The sequence below is a fragment of the Eumetopias jubatus genome, unplaced genomic scaffold (assembly GCF_037043125.1).
Source record: "Eumetopias jubatus isolate StellerSeaLion01/CBP00866 unplaced genomic scaffold, mEumJub1_p1.0 scaffold_1, whole genome shotgun sequence".
Taxonomy (NCBI): Eukaryota; Metazoa; Chordata; class Mammalia; order Carnivora; family Otariidae; genus Eumetopias; species Eumetopias jubatus.
Window position 1 is genome coordinate 135,836,322 of NW_028274807.1, and position 27,450 is coordinate 135,863,771.

The 27,450-nt window shown below is 36.2% G+C and overlaps 1 protein-coding gene and 1 pseudogene across 1 annotated transcript in view; both read right to left on the minus strand.

The window, feature by feature from the left end:
• ZNF385D (zinc finger protein 385D) overlaps positions 1-27,450 on the minus strand; it is an 859,807-nt gene that overhangs the window by 716,036 nt on the left and 116,321 nt on the right. The gene's annotated exons all lie outside the window — the stretch shown is intronic.
• LOC148165063 (heterogeneous nuclear ribonucleoprotein A1-like) lies at positions 14,245-15,493 on the minus strand (annotated as a pseudogene).

Below are 27,450 nucleotides of genomic sequence, written 5' to 3' on the forward strand. Positions count from 1 at the left end.
CAATGAAATACCACCTTACTCCAATAAGAATGACTAAAATTAACAAGACAGGGAACAATAAATGTTGACAAGGATGTGGAGAAAGGGGAACCCTCTTAGATTGTTGGTGGGAATGCAAGCTGGTACAGCCACTCTGGAAAAACTATAGTTCAATTTAAAAAAAAAAATTGAAAAAGTGCATTGCATTAAAAAGAAAATGAATAGGGTGCCTGGGTGGCTCAGTCATTTAGCATCTGCCTTCAGCTCAGGTCATGATCTCAGGGTCCTAGGATGGAGCCCTGCATCGGACTCCCTGCTCCATGGGAAGTCTGCTTCTCCCTCTCCCACTCCCCCTGCTTGTGTTTCCTCTCTCGCTATCTCTCTCTCTCTCTCTGTCAAAGAAAGAAAGAAAGAAAGAAAGAAAGAAAGAAAGAAAGAAAGAAAGAAAGAAAGAAAGAAAGAAAGAAAGAAAGAAAGAAAGAAAGAAAGAAAGAAAGAAAGAAGGAAAGAAAGAAAGAAAGAAAGAAGGAAAGAAAGAAAGAAAGAAAGAAGGAAAGAAAGAAAGAAATAGATAATCTCAAAAAATGAACAAATGAAACAAAAGAGAAACAGACTCATAGATACAGGAAACAAAACGTTGGCTACCAGAGGAAAGAAGATTTTAGGGAGGTGAATGAAATACATCAAGGGGATTAAGTGAAATGAACCTCTGTTTTAAAATATGTACGTCACAGGGATGTAATATACAGCATGTATTGGGAATATAGTCAATAATACTGTGATAACTTTGTGTGGTGACAGATGGTAACTAGATGTATCGTCAGGATCATCTTGTAAGGTATAAAAATATTGAATCACTACGATGTATGCCTGAAACCAACAGGATATTGAATGTCAGTTATACTTCAATTTAAGAACAAATAAATAACATGAAAAAAGAAGTATATTTAGTTATACTATTTGAATAATTTTACTTTCCTGTTGTAATTATCTTTTCTGACCAAAGCTTCATGGTTTACTTTATTCAATTTTACATGCATTTCACAAGACTTTTCTTTTGTCCAAGTTTAAAAAAGCTACTAGCATTTCTTTTCATACATTTGGAGGAAAAAATACAATAAAGCAACAAAGCATTAATATTTATTTATAGTGAAGATAAAAAAGACTTTATCAAAAAGAGAAAATAGTCAAAAGAGTAAAAATCAATCCCCTCACTCTGTATTTTTTCCTTCTATATTCACACATGGCTAGACTATTTTAAGAATAATCCAAGTTTTTTTTTTTTTTGCTAATTTTATTCTCATCAAAATTGTAGACAGTATGTGTATGTGTGTGTGTATAAACATATACACCAGTAAGAAAACTGATACAAGAAAAAAACAAAAACACTGAGCATAAGCAATGATGTCTGGTGCAAAGTACACAGTGCTCAGGGTTTGGCAAACTTCCTGATTTTCAAAATGTGCCAGTAATTTTCATAATGCCACCCAAATTGTCCAGTTTTAGGCTTCCCAAGCTCCAAAGCTGAAACATTTACTGACTTTTAATTTCCTCAGTTAACACTAGCACTTTAGAGATTTTTAAATAGCCATTTAAATCAGATTTCACCATTTTTTAACTCTCTAAAATTACACTCTCACCTAGCAAGCATTTCAATAGATTAATTTTTTTTTCTGTGATCTCCCTCATCATGAAAATGAGTTTGAGAGTTGGTATAACAGTGCAGTTGATGCATGTGGGTTTATGATTTTTTAAAGAAAATATTACAATGTCAATTGCCTTTCTGCTATTAGCATCCAGAAATTCTCCATGATCCCCATCCTAAAAATAAGAGTTCTTTTTTACTCTATCTTAAAGGCAAAAGTTTTGGCAAAACTTCGAAGAAATGACTCTTAATATTTTCCCAATTCAAAAACTGATACACATATTAGCAGAAAAATAGCAAAGTGTAGATATTTAAAATATTTTACAATCCAGTAACCCAGAGTAATAATTTTCAAATTGTGATATATTTACTTTCAGTCACTCTCGTTCTTTCCTCTCTTCATCCCTCCCTCCTTTTCTCCCTTCTTCCTTCCCTTCCTTATCCTTCTGATTTTGTTTTGTTTTGTTTTGTTTCTGAGGATCCTTACTGCACTACACTTAAACAATAAATACTAGATTATCTGTCTCCAGACTCTGAACCTGCAAGGGAAGGATTCTATCAACAACGAGCACACATGCCATCTCCTCCCAGAAGCCTTCCTTGACTAATTCTCCCCTAACTTTACCTCCACAGATCTAATCATTTCTTTGTCCGTAGTACCTCCATACAAAGTGCATGCTTCTATTGTTGTACATCAAAGTGAAATATAATTAGTTTGTATCCACACCCATTGTTTCTATTAGACGATATAAATACCTTCCACAACCCCATACATACTTTAGGTCATCTGTGAATGGCTGCTCAATTAAGTAAATTTATGTATTTTGAGTCTTGAGTACCTGATGAGGCACTCATAAGAATCAGATATTCAGTATATGTTGTATGCTAAGAAACTCGACCCTCCTTAAATGCTCTGAGAGCTTTCCCCCTTTCCCCAAAATAAGTGCCAAATAATGTTCCTAGGAAATCACACACAACATAGAAAGTGAAAGAAAGCTCAGTGTCCTAGGGAGTTTGGCAAGGCTTTGGTCTTCATAAATGACACTGACTTCTAGAGGTCACTAGCCCCACACACTCTTTCTCCCTAATTCTTCACCTTATTTCTCATATCTTATCCCCTTGTCCACCACTCTTGGCTTTGACCTTGGCCTATTCTATGTTTGCCGGCTTTCTATTCACCTTTACCTGGATTTCTCTATTGTCTGGATGCTTAGGTACTGGTCCATCCCAGACTGTTTCCCAATCATGGACAAGATTTATTTTGTGTGTTCTAATTAGACACTTATAGACATTTGAGTTTTGCTATTTTGACATTCAGGCTTCAGGTTTTGAGTTTATTATTTCTAAGTCGACGGTTCTTTGGCCTTTAACAAATTCACCTAGTTTCATGGCTTGGGAAATGATGCTACCTCCCACATCCATTTTTTTTTTTCCTAGAAAGGAAGGGAAGAATGCTTTCATATTGTTTTAATTTGGTTGAGGCTGAAATTAAAAATACTTAAGAACACCTTTTTTCCCCCCAGACAAAAGCTACATAGTGGTTAATACATGTTCTACAAGCAATGTCCATAGTTTGCAATCCCAAGCACAATGTACTCCTGCATTGATAACTCTTACATATTCTGAATATACTACTTGTTTTTGTATTTTATCACAGCAAGAACTTAAACAAGAGGGACAAATGTTCTAAATATGCATATCCTGAGAAGTGGAATATTCTGTGTAGATAGACTACACTAAAGGAGAAGTTTAAATTTAGGATGGAAACCATAACAATTTACTCTGTAGTTAAGAGACTTTCTCAGTTATCAAACACTGCTAGGAATTCAATGGAGGAAAAATAATCTTTTCAACAATGGTTATGGAACAATTGAACATCCACAGGTAAGAAAATGAACACTAACACATTCTTTGCATTTTATACAAAACTAACTGAAAATTAATCATAGACTTAAGTGTGATATGTAAAAATATAAAACTGTGAGAAGGAAAGAGAACATCATTGTGACCGTGGGTGTTTACATTAAGACATCAAATACATGCTCCATGAGAAGAAAAATTGATGAACTGGACTTTGTCAATATTAAGCACTTTTTGTAACAGCTCTATGAAAGACACTATTAAAAGAAGGGAAAAAACAAGCCACAAACCACAAGAAAATATTTGCAAATTATATGCAGGTAAAGGACTTGTATCCAGAATATATAATGAATACTTAAAACTCAATAATAAGAAAACAGACAACTCCAATTAAAGAAAATATGCAAATGATCTGAACAGACACTTCACCAAAGATGATAAATTAATGACAAATAAGCATATGAAAAGTTGCTCATTATCATCAGTTATTAGGAAAATGCAAACTAAAACCACAATGAGATACAACTGCACACCTCTTAGAATGGTTAAAAACAAACAAGCAGGGCGCCTGGGTGGCTCAGTCGGTTAAGCGACTGCTTTCGGCTCAGGTCATGATCCTGGAGTCCCGGGATCGAGTCCTGCATCGGGCTCCCTGCTCAGCGGGGCGTCTGCTTCTCCCTCTGACCCTCTTCCCTCTCGTGCTCTCTGTCTCTCATTCTCTCTCTCTCAAATAAATAAATAAAAATCTTAAAAAAAAATAAAAGTCATTAAAAAAAAAAAACAAGCAAAAACTGACATTATGAAACGCTGGTGACATGCCAGAACAACAGGATCTCTCATTCATTTCTGGTAAGAATACAAAATGTACAACCACTTTCAAAAGCAAAGACAGACATACATTTACCATATGACCTAGCAATACTACTCCTATTTATTCATGTAACAACATGAATGAATCTTAAATGAATTTTAGTAACTGGAAAGAAGCCTGACCCAAAAGGGTGCCATTCATATGGCATTTTTAAAAAGGCAAAATTATAGTGAAAACACATCAGTAGTTGCCCACAATTGGTAGAGTGTTGTTGACAACAAAATGGCCACACAAAGGAATTGTCAGGATGATGGAAATGTTCTATAAGCTGCTGTGGTGGTAGATAGATGATTACATATTTGTCAAACCCCACAGAATTATACACTACAAAGAATGAACATATGCATTTCTTTTTACTGAAGTATAGTTGATATACAATGTTATATTCCTTTCAGGTATACAACATAGTGATTTAGCAATGTTATACATTACCTAATGCTCACCATAATAAGTGCAGTTACCCTCTGTCACCATACAAAGTTATTACAATATTATTGACTATATTCCCTATGCTGTACTTTTCATCACCATGACTTACCTATATTATAACTGGAAAGTTTATACCTCCTAAGGCTTTTCACCTATTTCTCCCATTCCCCCTTTCCTTCTGGCAACTACCAGTTTATTGTCTGTATTTATGAGTCGATTTCTGATAATAGATGGCAGGGGACTCCCAGATAGGAAGCAGATTGTTACAAATGAATCTAACTGTATTACAAGTGTTGTATCTAACCTCACTGAAGAGGGTAGAAGAAAAGGAGCAGCTCTAAGTAATTCTGGGAAATGATGCTTTGACTGAATACTCTAAAACTAAACATAAAATGAGTTATATATAAACACTGTATGGGTTGGTAATTCTGACACTACTTTTAATGTTGTTTAGGGCTGGATATCAAGGTCATGAAAAACAAGGAAAGAGGAACTGCTGCAGACTGGAAGAGATTACAGAGATATCACAACAAAATATAACATAGTATCTGGTACTAGATCCTGGAACATAAATAGGACATTACTGGAAAAAATTAATAAAATCTGAATAAAGTCTATAATATAGTTAATAGAACTATACCAATTTTAATATCTTAGTTTTGAAAATGTACCATGGTTGTATAAGATGTTCACATACAGGAAGTTGGGTGAAGGTACATAGGAACTTTCTGTTCCTACCATACAGCTCTTCTAAAAACTTAAAATTATTTCAAATATTTTTTTTAAAGAAATGAATCCAGGATTTATACTAGGAATATAGTCAGCTAACAACAGTGTCAGGAAATCATTTCATGTTGTTGATATAAAGTTTAGTTGTACAATGTGTAAATATATTTTAAAATACAGTTCATAAGGTGATTGCTCATGCAGTCCAGCACAAGTAATCAGTAATGTTGAGTAGTCAAGTGGCCTAAGTAATGGTCTAGTTCCTCCACTGAGGGAGAAACATGCCTCTCCTTAATTTAGAAAATAAAAATGAGTTGCTTCTTCATCCAAAAGAATAAATAATGGTTAATTAGCAAAAGAAACAACTGGAAGCAAAAGAAAATCTTTGGAAATTAAAGGTTCTGCATTATGTCCAAAAACAGAAAAGTGATAGAGTTATGAAGTCTAAAGAAATCAATCTGTGGTAGTAAAGCCAACACAGGTTTGGGGGAAAAGAGGACTATCAGTATTTAGAACATTGAGTTTAATTAGAATATGAACAAGATAAAACTTACACTGGGACTAAGCAAATGAGTGAAAAATACCCCAGACCACAGCTACATGTGTATATGGTTATATATTGTTTAAAAAGCTTTATTTGCAAATCCATAACAGCCTTTAAAACAACACCTATAAATTAGCAAACTCAAGAGTACTAGTGAAACACAAAGAACTTTAAAAACAAAAGGCAATGACACAATAGAAGGTTACTTTCTAGATTTTGTGTTTTGTCTAATTGCTCCTAAGAGCAAAGTCAAAGCTAAGAAATGAACACAAACACTCCTTTCCCCTCTCACTACGATAGCCTTGAATTAGAATTGTGAATTTATGAGATGGTTAAAGAGAAAATTCAAATTCAACTGTTTACTAGAAACAAGTAAGTAATAAGAAATATACTTTAAGATGTTGAGATCTTGGCTAAGTTAATGATGCAAGTCAACATTAGCAATTTGTTCATGATCCTCCAGGGAAGATGTTGGTCCATATTCCTAATGTCCCCTGAGGCAAAATCAGTATTTGTTTCTCTTTAAGATGGTTTCCTCAGGGATACAAGATTCTTTGGGGAATATAAATGTAGGTAAAATATCATAAACTTGGCACTAAAAATAAAGGGAAGACATATATATTATCATTTTCATTAACTAGTTGTGTCTCTCCTTAAAGCTAGAATTAAGATTTTAAGAACTATTTTCTTCCATTAAATAGCTATGTTTGTGTGCATGCAATCAATATATAAAGGGAAAAAACCATTTTTCCAGCAATCCTGTATTATATACTGGTTGCAACAAGAGCAAAGCATTAAAATTCTCACTACTAACAGGTGGACAAGTAATACTTTGGGTAACTGTTGCGTACAAAGTGTATTTTAGGTGCTTTGTAAGTAGTATTTAACCTTCAAAATAACCTAGAAGGAAAACTGCTCTTAGGTCTGCTTTGTAGATGAGGAAACAAACTAACATTTAGAAACATCAAGGTTCCTTTTGACCTCTTATTTCTCTGCTAACCTAAATAAATAACTTGACCCAAATATGCATGAGACAATCCAGAATACCAAAAACAACCTTTAAGGACTATTATAACTTATTTAAACAATGCAAGTCTTCCTATGTTTTCTTTGGAATGGATTGGCATTTTTGCTTAATGAGAACAAATAAATTATTACAGGCAATTATGTAAGACATTGAACTAGAAAATTGGGAAATGCAAAGAAAAATAAAATTTACCATCTAACCCCAAGAATCTTAAGATCTTTGGGGGAAAATAAAGTGCAAACTTAGAAGAATAAATATTAATATATTTTTAAAATAATTATTTTGTTTTCTTTTGTTTTTAGAAAGAGAGTGTGTGCATGAGCAGCAGCGGGGAGGGGGCAGAGGAAAAGGAAGAGAGAGAATCATAAGCATGCTCCATGCCCAGTGCAGAGCCCAATACAGGGCTCCATCTCACAACCCTGAGATCATGACCCGAGCCGAAACCAAGAGTTAGACGTTCAACTGACTGACCCACCCAGGTACCCCATTTTTTAAAACAATTTTTAAGACCACAATAGGATGGACTTCCCATGAAGAGATGGGAGGAGAGAAGAGGATGGGGGAGTAAAGCATTTGCTAGACCACTGTTTCAGGGCAGGGAGAGATACCAGGTTGTTTCAATTAGCCAGCCTGCCCAGCCCCTCCCAGATGTATAGTTATTCAAGTGTGGTGAGTGGTAGCTTTCTCAGTTCCCTACCACCTCTGGTTGCTCCAGCTCCACACTTAACTGTAGAGACTAACTAGAACAGTGTTACTCCAAGTACGGTCCACAGATGAGTGCTGGTCTGGACACTGTTTGTTACTAGCTCCAGTGAAATAAACCTAGACATTCTAATATTTAAAAAAACTTCCATAGTAATTTGAATGAATAATGTTATAGCTGTTGATTCTTACAAGATATTTGGACTTGATTTTTTTGAATATCTTTTTTTATCCCATTTTTCTAGTAATTTTTATTGTTTTATAAAATATCAGTCTGCAGTTGATTGGAAATGAAAACTTTAAATAGACACACACACACAATCTGGTCTTTCACTACATATGATTTGAGAAGCATCATACTAGATTCTTGGCCACTGGGACAAAGATTTTGCTCAAAAAACAATCTGCTAAGAAAAATATCAAGGTATAAATTGGCCTCATGCCTCCCAGTGGTCGCTAGGTAATAAACCACCTGCTTAAAAAGGGAGAGCCCACTTAGGATGATAGTGAGGTAAAAGTTCAGGGAAGCTTCTAATTGCTCTCTTGTCCACATCATCTCTTTCCCTTCTCCAGCCCACAGAATATCAACCAGTCCAAGAAAAAGGAGAACTCATGTTTCAAATGTACACACATTTCTTTTTTACACCCAAGCCATCAGCATTTATACTTATATGCTAAGAATATACTTACATGATTTAAATTCTGTGGTTCCACAATGACTAACATCTGGAAAAGAACTTGAACACTTATGTCTAATTCCCTAAGCAAGGTGTGGAAGAAGGGGATGTTTGGGGGTAAAAGTGAAGAAATGAATTAAAACTGATAAGAAGAACACCACTTTTGCTAAGTAATACTTGCAAATATCTCACCACAGACAAAACAATAAATTCTGTGGAAGTTCAGCAAATTATTCCAGGGTGAGTTACATGGAAAGATTTTATGAAAGAAACCAACCTGGAGACAGAGAAAAAAAATTAAAGAAATGTTATAATTGTGTCAGAGAAAGAACATTCTACAGGGTAGGCAAAATGTCTGGGAAACCAGGAAAATATGCATTAAAATCATTTAGCTATATTATATCAAATTACATAATAAATTCAGTGACATTACATACTATGTTTAATACATTGTCCCTCATTAGCAATGTGCATAGTCTCCTGCTATGTCCCAGAAAACTGCAGTGAGGTTGTGTATTTCCATCAATCCTTGCGTGTGTATCTGTAATTTGTATTTCTTCACTACATAAATGTGGGTCTGTAACATTATTGTGTGGAATAAATCAAGAAGCTTCCTTCGAATCAGATAAGCCAACATGCCATTCCACTTGGCCACATCATCCAATCCAGCTCTGGAAATTATCATCCAAAGAGTCCCTCATTACTGGAAATACTAGGTGGTCTGTCAACCTTTCAAATCACTCAAAGCAGGCTTCCTTTCCCTAACCATCACACACACACACAGGCATTAAGTGGTCACTTAACGTGGTTAGATATGTCAAACATTGCCTATGTATATAGACCTTGTGGCCATGCTATAGATCAGTAAATAGGCATGATCTTAATTATCGAAGCCAAATATTTTGAAAAGAGGAACAGGAAGTTGTCAAGGGTTAGATTTGAAGGGTTTGATATTAGGAAAATCAATCTATTTCTGACTTCCAAGCTAAAAATATACAGTTATATAGCAATAGGGAACCATTGAAGACTTCTGAGCAGGAGAATAAGATGTTAAAGTGTATTGAAAGGCAGATTGAGTTAGAGAACAGGGAGAGAAATTAGTCTACTGCTATGACATGAGAAATGCCATATATCATTGCTCCAGTCAGTTTGGGGAAATGGAAATGAAAATCAAAAGGTTTCAGAGTACATGAAAGGCAAAAACAAGCTAACCAATGTGGCTAACTGGATTGTTTGAAACAGAAGAGGGCAAAGCAGCTGGAAAATTTTAAGCCTAGCAAAACAATGACACTGTTACCAGGAATGCACAAGTGGGTGAAGAACTGGGTTTGGGTTTCAGGGGAGATGTTCAGAACTTTGACCTTGGAGCTCAGCCCTCCATCAAATGAGGCATTCAATCAACAGTTCAAAGTATGAAACTTAAGCTCAGAAGATGGGTAAGAGCATCTCTGAAATACAACCGTTAAATATTTCTGATAATAATGACAAATTTATAGTTCATGACAACAGCCAATCTTTCACTGAGTAAATCTCTTCAATAACTTAACACTCCTCACCAGAACAAAGAAAGTTATTGAAAAATCTCGAGATCTTTTTTTATTTTTCCATGAAGCCAACAAACTTCTACAAAATCTACAGTTCCAAAGTGTGTTAATACTCTGAGCAACAACCTTCCTAAGGGAAGAAATAAATTAACCATTATTAAACTTTTGCTCTAGGGTTTACAATACCTGTGGTTTGCCACAATGTGTTGCTTTGTTATAACTGCCTAAGACTTGTGAAGTGATTTAACTTGAAATTGTGTTAATCTTTGGAGAGTTTCAAGAGATATTCCTTACTTAGCTTTGAAGTAAAGTGATACCAGACAAGTGGAAATGAAAAAAGTTGAAAATAGCAGAAGCAGAAAAGTATAATAAATACTAGGTATATTCTTATCAATCCAAGAGCTCGATTTTTTCTTTATCTTTTGCTTTTAACAAATACTCCAATCAAAGTGAAACCCTTAACTACTTTGAATTAGGACCATAAAATCTAAAATGAGAGGCTTAGAATGATTAATATTTAATGTCCCTTTCAGGCACATCAGCTCCCAAAGTACAATTGATAAATTTGAAATAGGATAGGTTGCAAAGTGTGTTTAATACCCCTTAAATACAAATGACTTCACAGTCTATAACTCTATGCTGAATTTACTATTTCATGGGATCCTCCAAATATAGGTATTTCATGCCCTGTAGGCATATTTAAAAGTAATAGCAAAGACTAAAAACATTCTAGGTACAGCTATTATTTTTTAGGTAATTTTAGGAGGGATAAATTTTTTAGCGCACCTGCTGTACAACTTGGCCAAGCATGTGCCCAGATGAATAAATATCAGTCTGTCAAATCTTGCAAGGTCTCAATATCAGCTGTGATTTTCAAAAGTTATGCTTGAGGAACTGTGACCTTGGCATATCCCAGGTCCAAAATGGCCTATCTTAATTCTTCTTGTCTCCACTTACATTAAAATTGCTGAGGAAATGACTTGAAAGTGAATAGAAGATGTTCTCTGTTTTTCAATCCTAACTCATGGGCAAGCTAGAAATACTGTGTTACAGACTAAAGGTTTGTGACACCCCTAAGATTGCTATGTGGAAATCCTAACTCCCAGTGTGATGGTATTAGGAGGTGAGGACTTTGGAAAGTAATTAGGTCATGAGGGTGGAGTTCCCATTAATGGAATCCGAGAGACATAAGGTTTTGCTCTCACCATGCTCTCCACCTGTAGGATACAAGAAGAGGCTGACCATGCGCAAGCCATGAAGCAGGCTGCAGCAGACACTGGATCTGCCACACCTTAATCTTGGACTTCCCAACCTCCAGAATGGGGAGAAATAAATATATGTTGTTTAAACCACTCAGTCTATGGTATTCTATTATGGCATCCTGAGCTAATACTTACTGTATATTGCATTCAAGGAAACTAAGGTTCCAGAGTTTGAGGAGAAATTCTAAACAATAAATGGATTAATTTTAGTAACTTTATTTTTTTTACTTTGTTTTCAGGTTACTCTTGATATTTTTTATTAAAGAGGTGTCACAGTAAATAGAGATGGGATTTATATCTTGATTTTTTTCACCACCACTTTGGCCTCAACATTCTTACTAGATGACATGTGTCCTGAGGTTGGTAGAATTGTGATTTCTGCATTCCAAGGGAAGCATACTGTTGGCTTCACTGAAGCAAATTCTATAGAAACCAGTGTGTTACTAAATATTTAGAAGCAGTGGAATATGACTCAGCTATTTGATTTTGCAAAAACAGGGTAAGCAACAACAACAAAAAAATTCGAGAGTATACTTCCTCTTTTATTTTCATTAATCAGCATTTGAAAACCACCTGGTGAAAGCATCTTAATTTCAAAATGGCAAATTTGTTTTAGCTTTAACAGCTTGCAACTATAGATGACAGATAGATATGTGCTACACAGCAACTACCAAGTGTTTAGTGAAAACTGTAGAGAAGAAAGTGCTTTAGCAAATTGTTCGTTTTCTCTTTAAATATTTGTCAGTCAGTGTGGAAAACATTTAGTCCTACCTGGCTTATCAGGAGGATGACAAGCTTTCTGAATTTGCCACAAATTGGAAGGAACTGTGATTGAAGGTGACATGTAGAACCACTCTAATCAAGTAATAATCACTCTGAATCATTTCCAGGACAATCTGCAAAGTAGTTTGGATTTAAGTGTCCTGGCTCAATCTGAGCTCCTTATGAAGTCTCAGTTCCAACCAAGCTCAGGGATAGTGACAGTGCCATGAAGCCAGCCTACCACTACTTTTATTTTCTGACACACAACATTTGGCCAGGGGATTTTGATAGCATAATAGATACTAGGACCATATTCATAAAACCATGGATAATGAGAGAATGTTTTAAATGTAAAGTTTCATTCAAGCATTTGATTACAATTATTCTAAAGGCTCACACAAGAAGAAATATATTTATTTTCAAATCTAACTCTATGTCTTTCTCTTGAATATGTCTCAGTCGGATCTATGCCTTTCCATGGCTATTAGCAAAATTCCTTTTCAGTCCTTAATATTCACATAGGACTAAATGTGCCTTTTTGCTGACCTCTGTCCATTCTTAAGCATTTTACCTGCCATAGCTGAAATAGTTCACCTTGTGGGTTATAAACACCTTCCTTACTACCAGAAAACATTAATTTAAAAACCACACAGAGGGGCAACTGGGTGGCTCAGTCATTAAGGGTCTGCCTTCAGCTCAGGTCATGATCCCAGAGTCCTGAGATCAAGCCCCGCGTCGGGCTCCCTGCTCAGCGGGAAGCCTGCTTCTCCCTCTCCCACTCCCCCTGCTTGTGTTCCCTCTCTCACTGTCTCTCTCTCTCTGTCAAATAAATAAATAAATACCTTTAAAAAAAAAGAAAATGAATTTGAGCTTACAGTTTTGCCTAATTCTATTATACATTTTAGCACAATGTGCTGCTTTTACATGAATAGGAATTTAGAGTCTTTAAAAAAATAAAATAAATAAAAACTAATAAACCACATAGACACATTTGCCAAAGGAAACTCAACTGACAAGTAAGAACCATACTCTGAACCACACTGATGAACTCCAAAGATACATTTTCTCTCACTTCAAACCTAGAACTGACTTTGTTACAAAACTAACTAAAATGCACTAGAGGGTAGTTAACTTTAGGATATAAAATTTGAGGTTAGTATCTCAATTGCCTGACATGCACACTAAATCATTCAAACAAAAAGCTTTCAGTAGCTTTCATTTTTATATGATCAAAGGGGGAAAAGATTATTGCATTTTTTAATCCTATAATGAAAATAGGAAAAAGAGAAAATCCTTTCAGAAATGACTTTGTGAGAGACTCTACCAATTCTCTCATTCTGTTTTAAACACTCCTATTTTCAAGCTTTTCTTTTCTTTCACTTTTTCTGATAAACCATGACTGTGCTTCCTTCGACATCCTGTGATCATTAAGGTTAACTTATTTTTTCCAGAACTGACAGCCTCTGTTTATATATATTTGCAGCATACATCATTGCACCTTTTTGTCAATCATATGCATATACACAAGTCACACTATTAAATTAATACAGACCCAGTTCCGTTTATTCACACACATACATACACACACAATTTCATTTATACATTCACAAAGTTTTATTTATATTACAGAGTTTCATTTGTCCTTTCTGTTCTGTTAGATTTTGAATTGCTGGGTATCAGGAAGTAGAACTATATTGGTTATTTTAATCAATTACCTTGGGTCACAAAAATGCAGTTTTTAAGAGAATATTAAATCGTTTATTGATTACACATGATAATGGATGATACACAAGCTTTAATCCCATCTATAATTTTATCTGATACCATAATTCAATTTAGATATACTGCATAGGATGTGCCAACAATCATATTAATAACCAAATAAACTCCAGGACTTTGCTTGGGTGACCCTTTTAATGGTGAACTCCAAGTCACAACACATTAACTGTCAGTTCAACTACACCAAGGTTTGTGGAGACAACGGCTTCTGTGCCCAAGCAGGTTGCAAATCAATTTCGAATGGAACCTGTCATCACCCTGAAGGAATTCTAACTTCACACTGTTGGGGTAGTATTCCAAGATGGCTTCAGAGTAGACTAACTTTACACAGCACATTTAAAAAAAGACACCATTTATTTAGCGTCATGATCAGACTATTACATTTAGCAGTCAAGAGCATGGGTGCAAAAAAAAAAAAAAAAATCTACATCAAAACCCTTTGTTGGAATGCTTTACACTTTCCACAGAACAGAAACTAAAATAACCTGTTATACAATTAGTCACAAATACAGTCCTCGAGTTTTTTGCCCATACACATGAGTATTGTCTAAAACATGTCTTCTTTGCAGCAGCTAGGCCCTGCCCCCACTGTGCTTGGCTGAGTTCACAAATCTGTTGTAACCTGTAGCTTCCCTGTCACTTCTCTGGCTCTCCTCTCCTGCTAAGCTTTGTTTCCTGGCAGTAATTAAAACCTTCTGCCACTGCCCTAGCTACTGCTGCTGCTGGAACCACCATAGCCACCTTGGTTTCGTGGTTTGGCAAAGTATCGGCCTCCACCACCATAGGGGCCAGAGTTTCTGCCTCCAAAATTTCCTCCTTTCATGGGTCCAAAATTTGAGGATTGATTGTTGTAATTGCCAAAATCATTAGAGCTTCTGCCACCTCCAAAGTTGCTTCCATCATTACCAAATCCGTTATAGTCATCCCCACGGCCACCATCTCCACCACCACCTCGACTGCCGCCAAAGCCACCTCGACCACTGAAGTTCCCTCCACGACCAAAGTTGTCATTCCCACCAAAACCACCTCCACGACCACCACCAAAGTTTCCAGAACCACTTCGACCTCTTTGGCTGGATGAAGCACTAGCCACCTCTTGCTTAGAGAGGGCTCTCCTTACTTCACAGTTGTGGCCATTCACAGTATGGTATTTTTGAATGACAATCTTGTCTACAGAGTCATGGTCATCAAATGTTACAAAAGCAAAACCTCTCTTTTTGCTACTGCCTCAGTCAGTCATGATCTCGATCACTTCAATTTTCCCATACTGTTCAAAATAATCTCTTAGATGATGTTCTTCAGTGTCTTCTTTAATGCCACCAACAAAAATCTTTTTCACAGTTAAGTGGGCACCAGGTCTTTGAGAATCTTCTCTTGAGACAGCTCTCTTTGGTTCCACAACTCTTCCATCCACCTTGTGTGGCCTTGCGTTCATGGCTGCATCCACCTCCTCCACAGTGGCATACGTGACAAACCCAAAGCCTCTGGAGCGCTTGGCGTTTGGATCTCTCATTACCACACAGTCCCTAAGCGTTCCCCATTGCTCAAAATGGCTCCTCAGACTCTCATCGGTTGTTTCAAAGCTCAAACCTCCGATGAAGAGCTTCCGCAGCTGTTCAGGCTCTTTGGGAGACTCTGACTTAGACATGACGGCGGTGGGAGGGGAGACTTTAACGATGCTTACTCTGCGGCGTCCACGGGCGGAAAGCACAAAAATGCAGTTTTATTTCCCATTTTTGTTGTCCTTCAGAGTGCTGATTATTTAACATATTAAGTTACTGATTGGTAGAAAAAATAATTTCTTAGCTAATTATAAAACCAGAAACATTTTTTTCCTTAAATTAAGTCTAAAAATTTAACTGAAAGTTAGGAGAAAGTGGCCTGTAGCATGGAGATATAATAAGCTTTAAAACCATATTTTTAAATCACATGAAAAATTGTTAAGCTCCATATAACCTACACCAACAATTGCATCAATGAAAAATATGAGATATTAAAAAATGCATATGCTGATGAAGATTTGTCAGAGATGTTTTGGGAACCAGTATTATTCTTGAAAATCACACAGGTTAAGCTTACTTGATATATTTTCCAATATTTAACAGATTGCTATTTATACACCAAAATTTTCACAATTTTCTAATATGACAGTTGGCAAGGCAAATTTCCCATGGATTTCAGAGTATATGTATAGAAAACAAGAATTTTACTGTATACTCTATAAAAATAAGCTCACAAAAAGCATGAGTTTTAAGTCTCCAAAAAGTGACAAAATTGTTTCATAGTCCTCTGTCAAGCTGATGCACTGGTTCATTAACTATAAAAACTTTCTCTCTGAAGATTCTGTTTCCTGGAATCGGGCAAATCTCAACATAAAGCATCCCAGCATAATGAAGGTTATTCTAGTGAAATCGTTCACTGTGTAATGGGAGAGAAATCCAACAATTGCCAGTTACCTACAAGGGACATAATGACCACATGTCCTTTATAGGACCATACAGATGTATGGAAAGAGAAGCTAAGCTTTATCCAAGCCTGATGAAATTGAATTTCCATTCCTTCATTCATTCAACAAATATTTATTGAGCTCTTAATATGTACTTTGGGAATATAGGGAAGAAGATAAACATACTCTTCAACTTTTCATGAGGTGTTGAAGTGGGAGACAGAACATTTAAAAAATCACACAATTATATGTGTACAATTAGGATCACAGTTATGAAAAGTAATAGAAACTGAGCCTCTTTCAACTGGCATTACTCTTTAGGAGGCACAGGATTTTGGATTTGGATTCTGGTATTGTCATTTACTTGCTCTGTGAACTTGGGCAAATTGTTCAACCTTCTTCGGTCTCCTCTTCCTGAACTCTATAGCAGGAGTTAATTCCTACTTGTGGACATTTTAAAAGGGGACTGCAAAGTCTTTTCTGTGCCTCCCATGAAAACTGAAGAGTGGAGTTCTTCATCACAATGCTCTTTACAGGTACTCCCTTCTTTGTTATGGCTGGGGTTTCAGGCATCCAAAGCTTCAGTGCTAGTCTAAGTAATCACGACCTGGACACCACTTAGGAAAGCTCTGAACTCTAAGGAAAGGGCGGTAGAGACAACTGCCGTGTAGATTTCATAGTTTAAAATGGTATTTGGGGCAGGAAGAGGGAATGGAAACAATAAAATTAGGAGCAGTTATGGATCTTCACTTGAAGCTCAGCAGTGACTGCTGTGACCTGTACAACAGGTAGAAGTAGAAGTGATGCTCTACTCTTCAGGTGAGGTCAGGAAGGTTATGTGACTATACCAGTCTCTCTTAGATGCTTCCTCTTGGAAGGCATCTGCCAGGCTGAGAGAGGTGGAAGAAGCCACTGGGAGAGGTCATCTGTAAATTCTCTGGCAGATACTCCAACCTAGCCACCCTTCACGTGAGTAGAGAAATCATTTAGAAGTAGATAACTCCAGAAACTTTTTAATTTGATGTAATCCCACTTGTTTATTTTTGTTTTCGTTGCCTACGCTTTTAGTTTCATATCCCCCCAAAGAATCATCTCTAGGAGTTTGATAGTTTCAGATTTCATATTTAACTCTCTAATCCATTTCAAGTTAGTTTTTGTTTATGGTATAAGATAAGGATCCAATTTCATTCTTTTACATGTGGATATGCAGTCTTCCCAGCAACATTTATTGAAGAGACTGTCATTTCCCTATGGTGGATTCTTTTATTTATTTATTTTTTGAGTACAGTTGGCATACAATGTTACATTAGTGTCAGGTGTACAACATAGCGATTCAATAACTATATGTTATGCTCTGGTCACCACAAGTGTAGCTACCATCTGTCACCATACAATGTTATTATAAAACCAATGACTATATTCCCTGCACTGTGCCTTTTATCCCCATGATTTATTCAATCCATAACTGGCAGCCTCTATCTCCCACTCCCTTTTACCCATTTTGCCCATCTCCCTACCTCCTCTTCCTTCTGGCAACCATCAGTTTGTTCTCTGTATCTATTAGTCTGACTCAGCTTTTTGTTTGTTTATTCTTTGAAAACAAAATAAATACCCACTATGTTCACCCACATTTTCACAAATGGCAAGGGATGAGGTCAGCAGACTGATTTGTTATGCTGGGAATTTCTAGAATGGAGATACACTAGACATAAATCCATAAATAAGAGCAACGGCAATAGTTTCTGACAAACCCTTTCAAAGCTCTGAGAAATGTGCAAATGTGCATTATTTGAAATTATGCTGATCCTCAGTTTCTAAATGGCAGAAGCTAAAATAGTGTTGACTCTATTTATACCTAGGTCCAGTAGAGTCTACCTGAAACAAGGGAGGGATGTATATGCCATGTCAGCTTTTCCCTTCTGCAAAGAAGCCTCTCTGCCACATAGTCTATAAGGATATTGATCACCCCTTCTAGCTAACTGGGCACCAAATTTTCTCTCAGGGGGCTATTTTCCAAATTATCCAGAGCAAGTACATGGGATGGAGACTAACTTCTGCCAAAAAACAAATCTCAGCGTTCATATTGCACAGTTAAATTTCTATGTGTTTACAAATATTCACTCCCAAATTTGTAATTTTGGAAGGAACAAGCCAAGGATATAATAAACTTATTTTCCCCAAATTGTATTTACATATAGCAAAACACAGAGTTATACAATCATATGATACAATTTAAAAAAGAAGAAAACATCTTTATAAAATACTTTCTTATATTCCCTGAGTGGATTGTATCATGTTCTTTTTTAATTGTAAAAGGCCTTTAATTTTTTAATTCTTATTTTAATAAGGGTACTAAAATGGATTTATCGATTTAGATTTTAGCATACATGGAGTGTACTGATGACTTTTTGCAGGCAGGTATATTCCTAATTACTGCCCTTTCTAGGCTACCTTTCTCTTCCCCCTTTTTTTTTTTCCTGGAAAAAAAAATAAATGTCATTTATTCAGATTGGAATGACTTCCCTTTTAATTGATCCTTTAGGAGTGTATGGGAATATTGCCCCCAAAACTCTGCATGTTCAACTTAATAATATGTAATCAGAATGTACTTGCTATACAGAACCAGCTATAAAATATGGGAACCCAGGACAAAATGAAAATGTGGGCCCTTGGTTCAAAAGTTTAGAATTTCAAGGGGCACCTGGGTGGCTCAGTTGGTTAACTGTCTGCCTCCGGCTCAGGTCATGATGCAGAGTCCCAGGATCGAGCCCCGTGTCTGACTCCCCACTCAGCAGGGAGGCTGCTTCTCCCTCTTCCCCTCCCCCCTGCTCATGCTCTCTGCTTCTCCCCCTCCCCCTGCCCATGCTCTCTCTCTCTCAAATAAATAAATAAAATCTTAAAAAGAAAAATTAAGAATTTCAAAATGTTGAGAAAAGAGGATTAAACAAAGCATGGGGTGGGGCCTCCAAAGCACATGGCCCTTTGCCACTGCTTCATACACGCTGGTTACAAGCGTTTGAAGCCAGTCCTGGCTACAAAGTATTTAAAGAATATTGCAAAAACAGAACAGTGACCAAGTGAGCAAAAGGCAAAATGTTCTGTCAGTGGAGAGTTCCAGTGTGAATTTGTGGGTGCCTAGTCATTTTAAAGTTGAATCCTTCTTGCCAAGAAAACCTTAATTCATGGAATCCAAAAACCCAAAGAACTTTCCTAATTATACCTTGAAACTCTACCAACCACTTCAGGAAAATGGGTTTCCATACCTATTTACCCATCTAAAGACCTTTAATGCATAAATCTTGGGATCAGAGCAAAGGCCACGTAACCACTTTCACTTCAGCAAAATGAAAATATCAAACCTAAAAATGTGTTCAACTACTGATCCACGTGCAATTTCAATATTAAACTCAGATTAAGACAAAGTTTACACCAAATTAAAAAAATTTTTACTGATATCCATTTGCTAAAATAACCAAGACCACAATTAATGAGCACTGAAAATCTGATATTTTAAAGTACATATGTAAAACTAAATATTCCTTCTTAACTATCACCTTTACACAAATGTCAACTATAATCATTCTTCACTGAACAATTTAAAAAGAGTTTCTCTTGTTTTAAGTTCTATAAGAGAAATAAGCACAACAGCATTATATTTCCATGATAACATTTGTCTTCCACAAAAATAAACATATATTACCACATGTAAGGTAAAATTTAGTACCATACATTGCCAGGCTTGATTAGTACAACCCCTTCCTCACACATTTCTCTATATGGGAATTTTCTGAGGGGGTCTCCATAATTTAAATTTTTCTGCCTTTACTTTAGACCAGGGTTTTTCAACTTTACCACTACTGATTTGAAACAGATAATACTTTATTTTAGAGAGCTGTCTTGGGCTCTATCATTGGCCAGGATCTCTGCCCTCTACCCACTGTCAGCAGCACCCCTACTCTCAGTGGTATGAACCAAAATTGTGTCCAGACACTGTCAAATACCTTCTGCAGGGCAAAATCACCACCCATCTCCACTGAGAGCTACTATCATAGACCTAACTCTATATAAACAATGAAATGAATAGAACAATGGTTCAGGGTTTGCGCCCAGCATCCTATAGATACTATTTTTAGTTCCCTGTTACTCAGATGTTGCATGGACTGGGGAAATTCACACAGCCTCTTTAAAGTTCAATTCCGTCCTTTGTAAAATGGAGCTTATGAGATTTACATCCTAGGACTGCAGTCAAGATTGAAGGGATAACACTTGTAATGTGCTTAGCTTAGTACCTGGCACATGTTAACAATTCAATAAATGTTATTTAAAAACTGCAATTGAAATGCAACTGAATTCAAATCAATAAAATAAGAATAAAGAATTAAGGGAAAAAAGAGAAAGAGAGTGATATATTTCCAAAACTAAAGATATTTGTTTTCCTCCATTTGGATGTGAACTTTAGACTGTGATATTATATTATTGGCTTCAGAATTTCAAAATACTGACTTAGGAAAGTTTAAACAATTGTATGCTTTCTTAGCAGGTGTTTCAGTCCATCTTTGTAAAGGTAAATTGAAGGGAAGAATACTAGTAATTAGATTTTATACCAATATGCTGAGTTTCCTCCATTGGAAATTTATTTGATATTCATTTATTTAATCAGAAAAGAGGAAGGGGTCACTGTGCTATGGGGAAATAAACCCAACAGAAAGAAGCCTAAGATGCAGCTCATGCCTTTATAAATCTTAGTGGAGGTGGATGGATGTGTTTAAGTGTATCATTACATCACAAAGTAAATGATATGATAAAGGTATAAACAGAATCCATAGGAGCAAAGATGAAAAAAAAACTGTTATTAAAAGTGATGCCCATTTATTCAGGGATTATTAGGTGCTGAGGTTTCTGCTGACTATTTAACATATCATCTCATTTCACTAACAATATCTGTGTAGCTGAGGAAGGCAGAAAACTTACCCTGGATATTGAAGGATTATTCACGGGCATCCAAGAGATTTTTTAAAAATGGAGAAGAGCATTACAGGAAAAAGACATCACGTTTGCACATAGGGACTTGAGTAAGCTTAATGAGTTTAGTGTGATTAAAGCACAGGTGTTCTTTTGAGTTGATAACATAGAAACAAAAACCAAGAGGCACATTGGCCAAGACCATAAAAAGGTCTCTCACTCCAGGCTAAAGGGTTTATTTTTTACTCTATAGATATCAGGAAGTACAAATGATTAAGTCCCAGCATGACACAGTAAAATCTATTTGCAAGAAGATGATTGTGGTGTCACAGTGTGAACCTAAATTGAAGAGCAAAGGAATTCGATAAGTGATGAGATGCTGGAAGACAAGGAAGGAAATGTCATGGACAAATATCCATCTTCTACCCTAGGGAAATGGATAGACTATGGTAACAGTAACTGATATAAAGAATACTCATGTAAAAAAGTCACATTAAAGGGCAGGAAAATGTTAAGTTTTGGTGTTGGGGGACCACCCATGTTGTCCAGTACGTTGTTGGAAATAATTGTTGAATCTTGGTGGTAGACTGGGAAAGAGAACTAAGACAGTGATGTAAAAACTTACAGAATTTATTGTAATTAAAACCATAAGGTTAGTTATAATCAAGAGAGCAGTGGACTGGTTCATAGTTTTGAATTTCAACTTTGATTTCAAAATCTTAGCAATTTAAGTTATAAAAGCATTTTCTCATTAACCAGCCAAATCTTCAGGTATAAAGACTATAGAGTTTTCCAGTGGGGACTCCTCAAAAAATTAAAAATAGCATTACCATATGATCCAATAATTCCACTCCTGGGTATTTACCTAAAGAATATGAACACACTAATTTGAAAAGGTATATGCACCCCTGTGTTTACTGCAGCATTATTTTCAAACTATGGAAGCAACCCAGGTATCCATCAATGGATGAATGGGTAAAGAAGATACAATACACACACACAGTGAAATATTACGCAGCCATAAGAAAGAATTAAATTGACTTTCCAAGATGGCAGAGGGGTAGGACACCTTAGTTTTGTCTGGTCCCAGAAGTTCAGCTAGATAGCTATCAAGTCATTCTGAACACCTGTGAACTCAACCTGAGATCTAAGAAAAGAATTACTGAAATTCTACAAATAGAAAAGCAACCACTTTCTGTAAAGTAGGAGCTATGGTGAAGTGAATCCAAGGTGATATATTGGAAGTTAAACCACAGGGGGAGGTATCCTCCAAAAGCCAGCTACTGGAAAGTAATATAGCAGTGGAGTGCAAAATCAGAACTTTTAGAGGTCTGCTCCAGTGAGGGACGTCCCTGCCTGAAAGGTGCACTGATGGTGAAGCAGGGCCAAATCCTAGGTGGGACAGTGTGGTCTCAGGATCCCTGGGATTACAGGAAGACCAGGGGTGCCTGAGTGTGGAAGAGCTCTCAGGCAACAGAGCAGGGAAGCCAGCTGGCATCAGTGAGCCCAGGGGTGGGCATTCAGCGTGGTGTGGCCATAAACCGTGAACCACTGCAGGGTCAGGTGACCGTTCCCAAGCAGGGGCCCAGCAAGCAGCAGAACTGTGGAGAGACCTCCCTTTCTCCCCCGGGGAGGCACTTCATGAGTGCACACCACAGGAATCTGCAGGGCTTGGAGACTTGAAGCAGGATCACGTACCTGAGATAAAAATGCCAGGTCAAAGGCTGGGGGAGCACAGAGTACGGACAGAGACCAGGGAGACAGGAGTGATTGACTGTTTTTCCCTGAGGGGACACTGAGGAGTGGGAAGGGGGGCTAGCTTTCAGTCTGGGGCTGGAGGTCGGGAGGCTGCCATTTTCATTCTCATTCTCTAAAGCAGCTCAGAAAGCCTTCAGGGAACAAAAGCCACATACGGTAATCCCCAGCCGCTTAATTAGCCTGGCCCCATGACAAGGGGGTGCAATTCCACCCAGGGATATATATATATATGTATGTGTGTGTTCTTTCTTTACATTTTTGGGATGTAGTTTCTTCTAACCAACAAACCAAAATATACCCAGGACACAGTGTATTGCTCTGTTCTGTTTACCTGTTTATATTTTGTTTGTTTTGTCTTTTAATTTTCATTTTTTACAGTTACATTTTACCCTTTCATTGTATTTAATTTTATTTTTGTATATACATAAGTTTTAGTTCTTTACAATTTTGGAATCTAGTTTTCTAACAAGCAGACCAAAACACACACAGGATCCAGTGTACTGCTCTGTTCTGTTCACCTGTCTGACTATATTCTCTCTCTCTCTCTTTTTTTTTTTAATTTTCTTTTTTGTTTGTTTTTGTTTCAGGTCTCTTCTGATTTGTTTAGTGTATATTTCTCTGGGGTCATTGTTGCCATTTTACAGTTTTGTTCTCTTGTTCATCTATTCTTCTCTGGACAGAATGACAAGATGGAAAAACTCACCTCAAAAAAGAGAACAAGAGGCAGTACCGACAGCCAGGGGGACCTAATCAGTATGGACATAAGTAAGATGTCAGAACTAGAGTTCAGAATAACAATTATAAAGATAGTAGCTGGGCATGAAATAAAGCATAGAAGACACTAGAGAATCCCTTTCTGGAAAAATAAAAAAATTAAAATCTAACCAAGTCAAAATCAAAAAGGCTATCAATGAGATGCAATCAAAAATGTAGGCTATAACTGCTAGGATAAATGAGGAAGAAGAGAGAAGTAGTGATATAGAAGACCAAATAATGGAAAATAAAGAAGCTGAGAAAAAGATAAAAAAAAAAAAACTAATGGATCACAAGGGGAGAATTTGAGAGATAAGTGATATCATAAGGTGAAATAATACTAGAATAATTGGGATCCCACAAGGAGAGGAAAGGTGGGGGGCAGAAGGTATATTGGAGCAAATTATAGCTGAGAACTTCTCTAATCTGGGGAAGGTAACAGGCATTCAAGTCCAGGAGGTACAGAGAATCCCCCCTCAAAATCAATAAAAATAGGCTAACACCCCAACATATAATAGTGAAACTTGCAAATCTGAGACAAAGAGAAAATCCTGAAAACAGTTCGGGACGAGAGGTTCATAACCTAAAGGGTAGAAATATCAGACTGGCAAAAGATTTATCCACAGAGACCTGGCAGGCCATAAAGGCCTGATATACTCAGGCTGCTAAATGAGAAAAAATATTCAGCCAAGAATACTTTATCCAGCGAGGCTGTTATTCAAAATCGAAGGAGAGATAAAAAGCTTCCAGGATAAAAAGAAACTAAAAGAATTTGTGATCATTAAAACAGCCCTGCAAGAAATATTAAAGGGGATCCTTTAAGCAAAGAGAGAGCCCAAAAGTAACATAGACCAGAAAGGAACAGAGAAAATACACAGAAACAGTGACTTTACAGGGAATACAATGACACCAAATTCATATCTTTCAATAGCTACTCTGAATATAAATGGGTTAATTGCCCCAATCAAAAGACATAGGTTATCAGATTGGATTAAAAAGCAAGACCCATCAATATGCTGTCTGCAAGAGACTCATTTTAGACACAAAGACACCTCCAGATTGAAAGTGAGGGGGTGGAAAACCACTTATCATGCTAATGGACATCAAAAGAAAACTAGGGCAGCAATCCTTATATCAGACAAAGTAAATTTTAAACCAAAGACTGTAATAAAAGATGATGAAGGACACTATATCATAATTAAAGGGTCTATCCAACAAGAAGATCTAACAATCGTAAATGTTTATGGCCCTAACATGGGAGCAACCAATTATATAAACCAATTAATAACAAAATTAAAGAAACATATTGATAATAATACTATAAGACTAGGGGACTTTAACACCCCCCTCACTGTAATAGACAGATCATCTAAGCAGAAGATCAACAAGGAAATAAAGGCTTTAAATGACACACTGGATCAGATGGACTTCACAAATATATTTAGAGCATTCCATCTTAAAGCAAAAGAATACACATTCTCCTTGAGTGCACATGGAACATTCTCCAGAATAGATCAATACTGGGTCACAAATCAGGTCTCAACTGGTACCAAAAGATAGGGATCATTACCTGCATATTTTCAGGCCACTATGCTTTGAAACTTGAACTCAATCACAAGAGGCAATTTGGAAAGAACTCAAATACATGGAGGTTATAGAGCATCCTATTAAAGAATGAATGAGTCAACCAGGAAATTAAAGAATTTTAAAAAATCATGGAAACAAATGAAAATGAAAACAGAGTTGTTCAAAACCTTTGGGATGCAGCAAAGGCAGTCCTAAGAGGGAAGTATAGAGTAATACAAGCCTGTCTCAAGAAACAAGAATGCTCAAATACACATCCTAACCCTACACCTAAAGGAGTTGGAGAAAGAACAGCAAATAAAGCCTAAACTCAGCAGGAGAACAGAATTAATAAAGATTAGAGCAGAAATCAATGAAATAGAAACCAAAAGAACGGTAGAACAGATCAATGAAACTAGGAACTAGTTCTTTGAAATAATTAATAAGATAGATAAAGCCTTGGACAGACTTATCAAAAAGAAAAGAGAAAGGACCCAAATAAATAAAATCATGAATGAAAGAGGAGAGATCACAACCAACACTGAAGAAATACAAACAATAAGAAAAAAGAAAAAGAAGATAGTAGGAGGGGAAGAATGAAGGGAGGGGAAATCGGAGGGGGAGACGAACCATGAGAGACGATGGACTCTGAAAAACAAACTGAGGGTTCTAGAGGGGAGGGGGGTGGGGGATGGGTTAACCCGGTGATGGGTATTAAAGAGGGCACATTCTGCGTAGAGCACTGGGTGTTATGCACAAACAATGAATCATGGAACATTACATCAAAAACTAATGATGTAATGTATGGTGATTAACATAACAATAATTTTTTTTAAAAGTACTAAGTCTGTGAGTTTTCTTTGACTTAGCAAGCCTCTTCTGTGCTTATACTAAGGTTATTTGTTTTTCTACTTCCTCACACCTTTTATTATAAGATACATATCATTTTCTAAATACACAAGTAAACTTTATTTACCATATAAGCAAAAATACAATAAGCAAAAACAAATTTTGTAATCACCAACGTCCTGAGGCAAATCAATGCTGACACTGATTCTATAATCATATAAGATTTTCTCCCACACAATGGAAATTATCAGAGTGTTTTTAAAACCTATATTTTCTCTTTCCTTTATATAATGTGGGCATCAATAAATAGACATGTATATAATGTTGTTTTACTTTAGGGTATATTTCATCCTGTAGATATGAAATAATTTCTCTAAATACCTCATTTAACTTAACATTTGTAGCAGTTCTTTTCTTTTTTTCTATTCGTAGTAAGGCTATGTAAATATTATTGAATATGTATCTCTTTGTAAACTTTCATTTATTTATTTTAAAAAAATTCTTGCAAAATTGTTTTGTCAAAGAGTTTTGGATGCATATTGCCAATTAGTTGCCAAAATGGTGATATCACTTTACGGTCCTACATGCCTATCTTCAGTCTGTAAAAATACTATAGCATCACACTAAAAAAAAAAAAAAAAAAAACAACATTCTGTTAAGAGAAGTTCATATTTCCTTAACCATTTAATGTTCATTCCCTTGAGAAGTCATAAGATTTCATAAGCATGTTTACTACTAGTTTCTATTTTTTTTCCTGAGAGTTTCAATTTCATATCCTTAACTCGTTTTTTGTTTTGTTTTGTTTTTCCCCTAATTGGGACTCATGTTTACCTTATTGCTTAGCAGGAATGCTTCCATTATTAATAAGTCTTCCCAGCATATCACAACTAGTTTTTATGCTTTATCAGTTACATGTGAACTTTGTTAATGGGGGAAGCTTTTGATTATTGCCACCTGTAATGATTAATAATCATAAAATAAGAATTTATCAATCTTTGTTTTGAGTTTCTCTTCACAGAGTCAGATTTCAGATAATTATTCCCCAACTGGACTGTATACTTCTATTAGAATCTATGTGGGTATGAGTCATGAGGTAGCAATATAATATATAATATATATAATTTATAATATAATTTCCTTCTTTCTACAAATGAGATGGTAATATTACACTGCCTGTCACATAACCTCTACTGTTATTATTGTTTATATTGTGGTAGTTGTCTTGGTAAGTGATTAGCCTACTGTCTTTTAAGACCATATTTCTATAACCAAAATTTCCTGTTGCCCTCTTTATATATGTATTCATTCCACT